Here is a 6,748-nt window from a genome sequence, read left to right as displayed (position 1 = left end):
CCTTTGTCTTACATTCTTTTTTGTTGTTGTAGTTGTTCATTTGTTTTGTCTACAGCCGTCCAACCTCACGTGTACGGCTCGGTTGAAATCGAATTCAAAATTCATGAGAAGCCATGGAAACAAGAAGTGAATAGCAGTGCAGAGGTACAATTGGGTTGCCTTATCTTTATATTATAAGCACACAATGTCTGAAACACGAGAGCTTAGGAATTATTTTTTTAAAGCTATATGTTGCTACAGCCTATACAGGCCGTCCCACGCAGACTTGGCCTCTAGCGCTCTTATTCTTTGGCTACTATTTTGTTTTTTACTCTCTATCTGGTTAGAGAAGAAGAAGAAGAAAACGAATAATCGTAAAATTCCTCCACTGCTGCATAATAAGCTTCAGTCTATACGACGTCAGTTGGTTAAAGGAAAAAAAATTAAAGAAATTCCAAAATACCAACTATACACACACAGACATAAGAAAAAGAATATAAGAAAAAAACAAAAAACAATAGAGAGGTATTTTTGGACTTGTACAGTTCGACATGTTTCACTATATGGAATGTTTTCTTTTCGGGTGTCGTGTTGTATATTACGGACTCACGACGTCTAGACGAGTGAAGGCAACCCATCACCGACGCCCACTTCTCCTTTGTTTCTACAAGAAGTTTTCGTTGGCCGTCATCATTTGGACCGTTTATTATTTTTATTTCCATGTTGTTATTTTTTGTTTTGTTTTGATCTTTTGGCGTTTTTTTTCTTTTTTTGGGTTTTCTTGGGTGGTCATTATACGACGCTGACTCATCTTCCTATTTCCCATAATGTGTGGGCCAATATTATTCCCTATTTTCACCCATTCATCCTTCGGGTCATACGCGGGCGAAAAGCCTTCCGTCCATTATGAAGAAACGGAAATGAAAAAGGTGGCAAAGAAATACATTATATTATTAAATTGCCAAAAGGGAAGGTTCTGGGAGTGGTATCTGACCAGGGGCCACGCTCTTACTTCATTGGCTGCATACTGGGCCGTAATTGTGCCATCTAGTGCTACCGAGTGAACGGCAACCGTCGATGACCCTCAGGGGCTAATCGTACGAACTTAAGGACACAACTTCAGAGCGTGTGCCAGCCAGTCAGGAATACCAGGGTTATATGGGGTAACGATCTTTATAGATAGACGTCCTTTATAGCAACAGGACGCCTAACAGATCGGGAGGTGAGTTTAGAAGTAAATTGACACGTAGAGAGATTAGTAGTTGCGTGAGTAGTTAGTAGTTAGTAGTTAGATTGTTATTGTAGTTAGTGGTTGAGTTAGCAGTTAGATTATTAGTAGTACAGACAGTTTATGAGGAGCATTATACAATTTGGAGGGACAGAGAATCGAACACGGGACAATTTGGTGGGATACAGTGTGCTCTAACCATTGCGCTAAGGTTGCACGTCTCAACGTGAATTAAATGGAATCAGTATATAGGCGCCTTGGGGTTCTTGGTGGCGATACAATTTTCGCGATTTTATTTGTCAGTATATGTATTTGTGGCCTAATGCTCAAGGCGTTGGCATACGAAACTGAAGTCTGCGGGTTCAAATCCCGCTTGAGAAGTTGGTAACCAACTTCATGAAAGCATTACAAAAATGAGTAATGAAAATGAAAGGTTCACTTGAAAACACAGCCAATTGGGCCTTTAAACAGCGTATTGCTTTCATTTTAACTGTTATCAATATTCCCAAAATGCTGATTAGACTCGAGCGAATTGCGACGCGTATAATTTTGGACCTTATTATTAGCCTATACAACATACTATAATAAAAATTAGACTTAAATCGACTGTCGTTGGCTTTTTTAAAAATACCTTTTTTTAATGTGAAAGTATATTCAATCACGCGACTCACGTCTATAAGACAGTCGTCTATATCCGGTCTAATTGCGGGTTTGCACTAGGTTTAAATAGATATTAAATCTATTCATAAAACCAATATCGGCCAAGTTTTCGTTGGCCGTCATCATTTGGGCCGTTTATTATTTTTATTTCCATGTTGTTATTTTTTGTTTTGTTTTGATCTTTTGGCGTTTTTTTTCTTTTTTTGGGTTTTCTTGGGTGGGCATTATACGACGCTGACTCATCTTCCTATTTGTGTTTACCGCTTTTGTGCTCACTTGTGTTCCTCACATTGACTTGTCACCCACACGCGTGTCTGGACAGTGTCGAATTTCTCCTGCTGAGCTCTTTCTTTTGGTTTATTTTCTATTTTCCCTTTTTTCTTTTACTAATCCAAATCACTTGGATCGCAAGTCCCGGTGAGAAAAAAAAAGAAAAGAAAAGAAAAAAACCCAAGTAGAAAATACCGAGGCTTCGTGTCCCGTTATGGACAATCAGGAGCATTGGGCTTTGACGATGCCCATAGTTGGTTGTTTTGGGGAGGCCAGCCGTGAGTAAGTTAGCCTGGCGAATGGCGATGACTAGACCAACAAATTTCCAGCAGTGGTGTCGGCTCTGTTGCTTGCTGCTGCCGGCTATTTTGTTTCCATCCTTTCTCGTTCGTTCGTTTACCGGTTGCGTTCACGGGCGGTTTGGCCAGCCGTCCATCCCCCCCCCCCCACCCGCTTTTGAACGATGGGTCCGCTGGAGAGTCCCATAATGTGTGGGCTACTTCAGACGGTAATGAGACACGTAATTCGACCCAGACTGTAAAGATCGTACATGATTGAAAGACAACCCGAAAATATTGCGCTCCGGATATTCCAATTGCAAATTCCGATGATTAAAGGCAGCCAAGCTGGAAAATCACACCCTTTGCATCAACGATTTCTTTGTTGTTTATATTTTTTATCCTCCCCGGCAGTTCTGCGAATTCAATTTTTAGCTCTGCAACTTCTCGTAATTTCAGCCGTTATGCGTGTGTGGCTCATTCCCAGAAACAATCCAATCGACACGTACAACATTTTCTAAAGTTCAACTGACGTTTCAATCTGCGCTGAAAAATGAACGATCTCATTTTGGTCACTTGTGTATACACTATACACGCACACACACACACACAGGTGTTTGCGTCTGTTCTCCGGTTATAAAACATCACCCGGGATTTTGTTTTTGTTTTTCTTCCATTTCTTTATTTTATTTCTTTCTCTCTCTCGCTCTTAGATTACCGGACAGTAACGAATTGAGGAGGAAGGGAGAGAGCGACCGCAGAAAGACGTCAATGCGTTACGATGATGACGTTATACTCGTTATAGACACATTATCTGTCGTAAAAAAAAATAAAGGGAGAGAAATAAAGAAAAAGAATAGACCGAATAATCATCAAGTGGGAGTGTAACATGTAATGTGCGGCTCGCTCGACTTGATGGAGACCGGCGATGTAAGAAAGAAAGAAAGGAAGAAAGAATGATGGAAGAAAAAAAACGCTTTCTTCTGCGCGCTGGATTATTTGTGGCCTGGAAAATAAAAACGAACACACACTAACACAACTTGATGCGTCTGTGTGCAGCGACACATTTTTTTTTTTTTCGTTTCATTTTTCTCGACCGTTTGGAATTGAAAGCAGAAGAAGAAGAAGAAGAAAAAAGCGCTCCAGTACATCCGCGTTCACCGGTAACAGCAGCAATTTTTTTTTTGTTTTGTTTTTATTATCATTTTCTGTTTTGTGTCTGGCGTATGTTGTAAATGTTTTTTTGTTTTTGTTTTTACATTTATTTTTCCCCTATCATCTTATAGTTGTTGGCCGGCCATTACGTTTGTTGGCTTTTTTTATTATTATTATTTGCCGGATAGCAAATCTGTTTGTTACCTGCGTACCCAAACACCGCAGTCGGAGGTATGTTTTCCCTGTTTGAGAAGATCACATAAATCAGATTAACCCGACAAACGTATCGAGTATCTCTCTTAGCCTATATATGCTGGGAGCGGACTTTGGAGAGTGTGTGCTGGAGTTGCAGGGTCTTCTTCTTCTTCTCTTGCTTCCCGGTTGCGTTTTGGCCGAATCCTTTGGCCGGAGACGAAACAAAGTCCGAGAAACCATGGCCTTTCATGGTAACCGATGGCGACTCAAGTGGCAACTGATATTACGCAGAAGAGCGCTCTATAGCGCTCCGAGAAAGAAAAAAGAAGGAAGAAGAAGAGAAACGAGTCAATAAGGCAAATAGACTGGAACATGGGAGAGAACTGTCTGAGAATCTCCACACACACACACGTACACCAGCCAGCAATATATGGGAAAGAGACAGCAGCGGCGGCACTGGACGACGGCGGCGGCGGCGGCAGCGGCGGCTCTTGTATGTGCACTCGATGGCACATGGCAACATCCATCCGAAAAAAAAAGAGCTGGCGCTGCTATTTCGCCTTTGTCATAGAAGATTATCAGTACGTGGCTGTAATTGGAACGTGATTGAATCATTGCATGACGTTTCGCTGGTTTGACTCATCACGTGATCACCCCATCCCCCCTATATACCCCTCCCCCCTCTCTCTCTCTCCGTCTATATAGTGCGTGTATGTATATATTTGGTCCGGTGAGCTGTTGTCGGCTTTTTGTGTGATGATGGCGTGCAGTGGCACTGATTAATGAGGGTCGACCTGGCCAAAAAAAGATAAAACAAAAGAAAATACCCCTGGACCTTTCTTTCTTTTTCTCTCTCTCTCTCTGTCCGGCCACACAGTCCGTCCTTTCACGCAAACTAACTCGAACAACACGAACGAACATATAGAGCCACGTATACATATCTCTCTCTGCCTTCTGTTTCTATATTGGTCCATATGTCAACTAATGTCGAGTGCATATGGTTTAGAGACTTAGAGATACAATCGGGTTGCCCAACACATAAGTATCTGAGTAGAACCGAAACAAAGAGGGGGGTTAGTATACATACTATACATATACGAGTCCAGTCATGCCAATCGGGACTGACTGGATACTTATTATATACTTGTGTGTGTGTGTATACCTATCCTATAGCCTACCTGGGCTATAATGCCGATTGAGTAGGGGGAAAGAACAATCAGAAAAAAAGGGATCGACAACTGGATTTATTGGTCACCCGGCGCGGTCGCATCGGTTTCGACTCTACCGCCATGAAACGATCGGGCGCGCTGGTAAATGGGGCAGGTCCGTCGGTTGGTCAAACTTTCGGCTTCGATCAAGTTTCCCGGTCGACGACAGGGCCGATGCAAGAGAGAGAGAGAGAGAGAGAGAGAGAAAAAGAAATTCACGGAATTTGATCCCTTCCTTTCTTTCTCATTTTCTTCTTCTTCTTCTTCTTTTCCCATCCACGACAAAAGGCACTTGACATGGTTCCAGTGATACACTATCTCGCAAACCGTGTCGTCGCCTTTGATATCATAGAGAGGGCCTTCCGCTCTTGCCCATGGATCAGAAATGGCCATCCGGTCTCTGCTGCTGTGTAGAATGCTGCTGCTGCGCCGGCCGGAATTGGTTTCTCTTCATTTTTCGCTTCACTTTTCCACATCCTGCACGGATCACGATGCCGAGCTCTATACAGTGTATAGTGTACATACGCGGCGGGAGTCAGATCGGGAGAACAGATCTGAAAGTGAAGAAGAAGAAACGGCGCGGTGGACATTTTTTCTGGCGTACGTGCGATCACTGAATGTAGGCTACGACGTCTGTGGCCTTTGGCGAAAGATTGGCTGGACATTCCAAGATGGTATAAACAAGAGGAGCTTCTCTCCGGTATCACTAGGCAAAAGCAGTGACAAGGTGAGCAATCCTCGCTAGAAGCTGCTGCTTCGCTGTCCTCGTTACCGTTTCCTTCAAGGATATGATACGACACAAAAGGGGGAAGTAAGCCAAAACAGATTGAAACTGCTGTTTATGCACCTTAGACGTATAATACTCGTCCCTGATTTTTATTTCCTATGTTTTTTTTTTTGTTTTTTGTTTTATTGTTTTGGGCAAAAAGCAACCGCAGTGGTTGCTGGGTGCCGGCGGGATCCATCCCAACCCTGTAGAAAAATAAAAAAATACCCAATTGAAAAGAAAAAGAAAGAAAAATGATTGGCAGTCACTCAGTCAGTCACGAAGGGGACAGTAGTGTGAAGGAGAGAAAAAAAAAGTCGTAACGACTTGCGACCAGAGACGAGAGAGAGTGTCTACCAGTACAAAAGGTAACCGGATCAGAGCAAGTGACGTTTCCGGTATGGCCAAGAGGCAACACCAGCAAGGCAAATTTTGACGAACCCAAAAATGAAAAGCCCTCTCTCTGGCTCCTTATCTCTATCTCTCTCTCTTTTTCTTCTTTCGAACTTGTTCTTCTGGCAGGGCAAAATGCATGCCCGTGACCCGCGCGAGGTAAAATAGAAAACAGAAAAAAGATGAAGAAGCCCCACACGTCTCCTAACACCGACTTTTTGTTTTGTTTTTGTTTTTCTTTCTTTCCCTTTTCAACCTCCCGCGGACCGTCGACGTTATTTGAAGTCTCCCCTCCCCCTTCTCCCTCTCTTTTTCTCCCGACCAGAAAGAGAGAAGAGGTCACGACGGTGTTAATATTCAAAAAAACACGATCCCAATCTCCATGTACAACGTAGCATCGTGTCGTTCATATGTGAGACTTTTGAGGGTAAACATAAGACTTCTCGATCCGCGCCACCATCACCTTTAATAACTCGCACATGGGGTTTCGCTTTTCGCCTCTTTTCTCTCTCTCTCTCTCTCTATCCCCTTGTTTGTGCTGTGTGGGTTATTAAATATCTCGCTTTTTCTTCTTCTTCTTCTTTTTGTCGTTGTGTTGCTGTTGTTGTTGCTGTCT

The 6,748-nt window shown here is 42.9% G+C and overlaps 1 long non-coding RNA gene across 1 annotated transcript; it reads left to right on the top strand.

Moving 5' to 3' along the window:
- The first annotated feature begins 952 nt into the window (after positions 1-952).
- LOC124209579 lies at positions 953-4,001 on the top strand. The gene is made up of 2 exons (XR_006880978.1): positions 953-1,201; positions 3,129-4,001. It is a non-coding gene; the product is annotated as an uncharacterized LOC124209579 (long non-coding RNA).
- Positions 4,002-6,748: the final 2,747 nt, after the last annotated feature.

This window comes from Daphnia pulex, chromosome 2 (assembly GCF_021134715.1).
Source record: "Daphnia pulex isolate KAP4 chromosome 2, ASM2113471v1".
Classification (NCBI taxonomy): Eukaryota; Metazoa; Arthropoda; class Branchiopoda; order Diplostraca; family Daphniidae; genus Daphnia; species Daphnia pulex.
The sequence above is the reverse complement of the archived record's forward strand: the minus strand, read 5'-3'. Positions and strand labels throughout refer to the sequence as shown.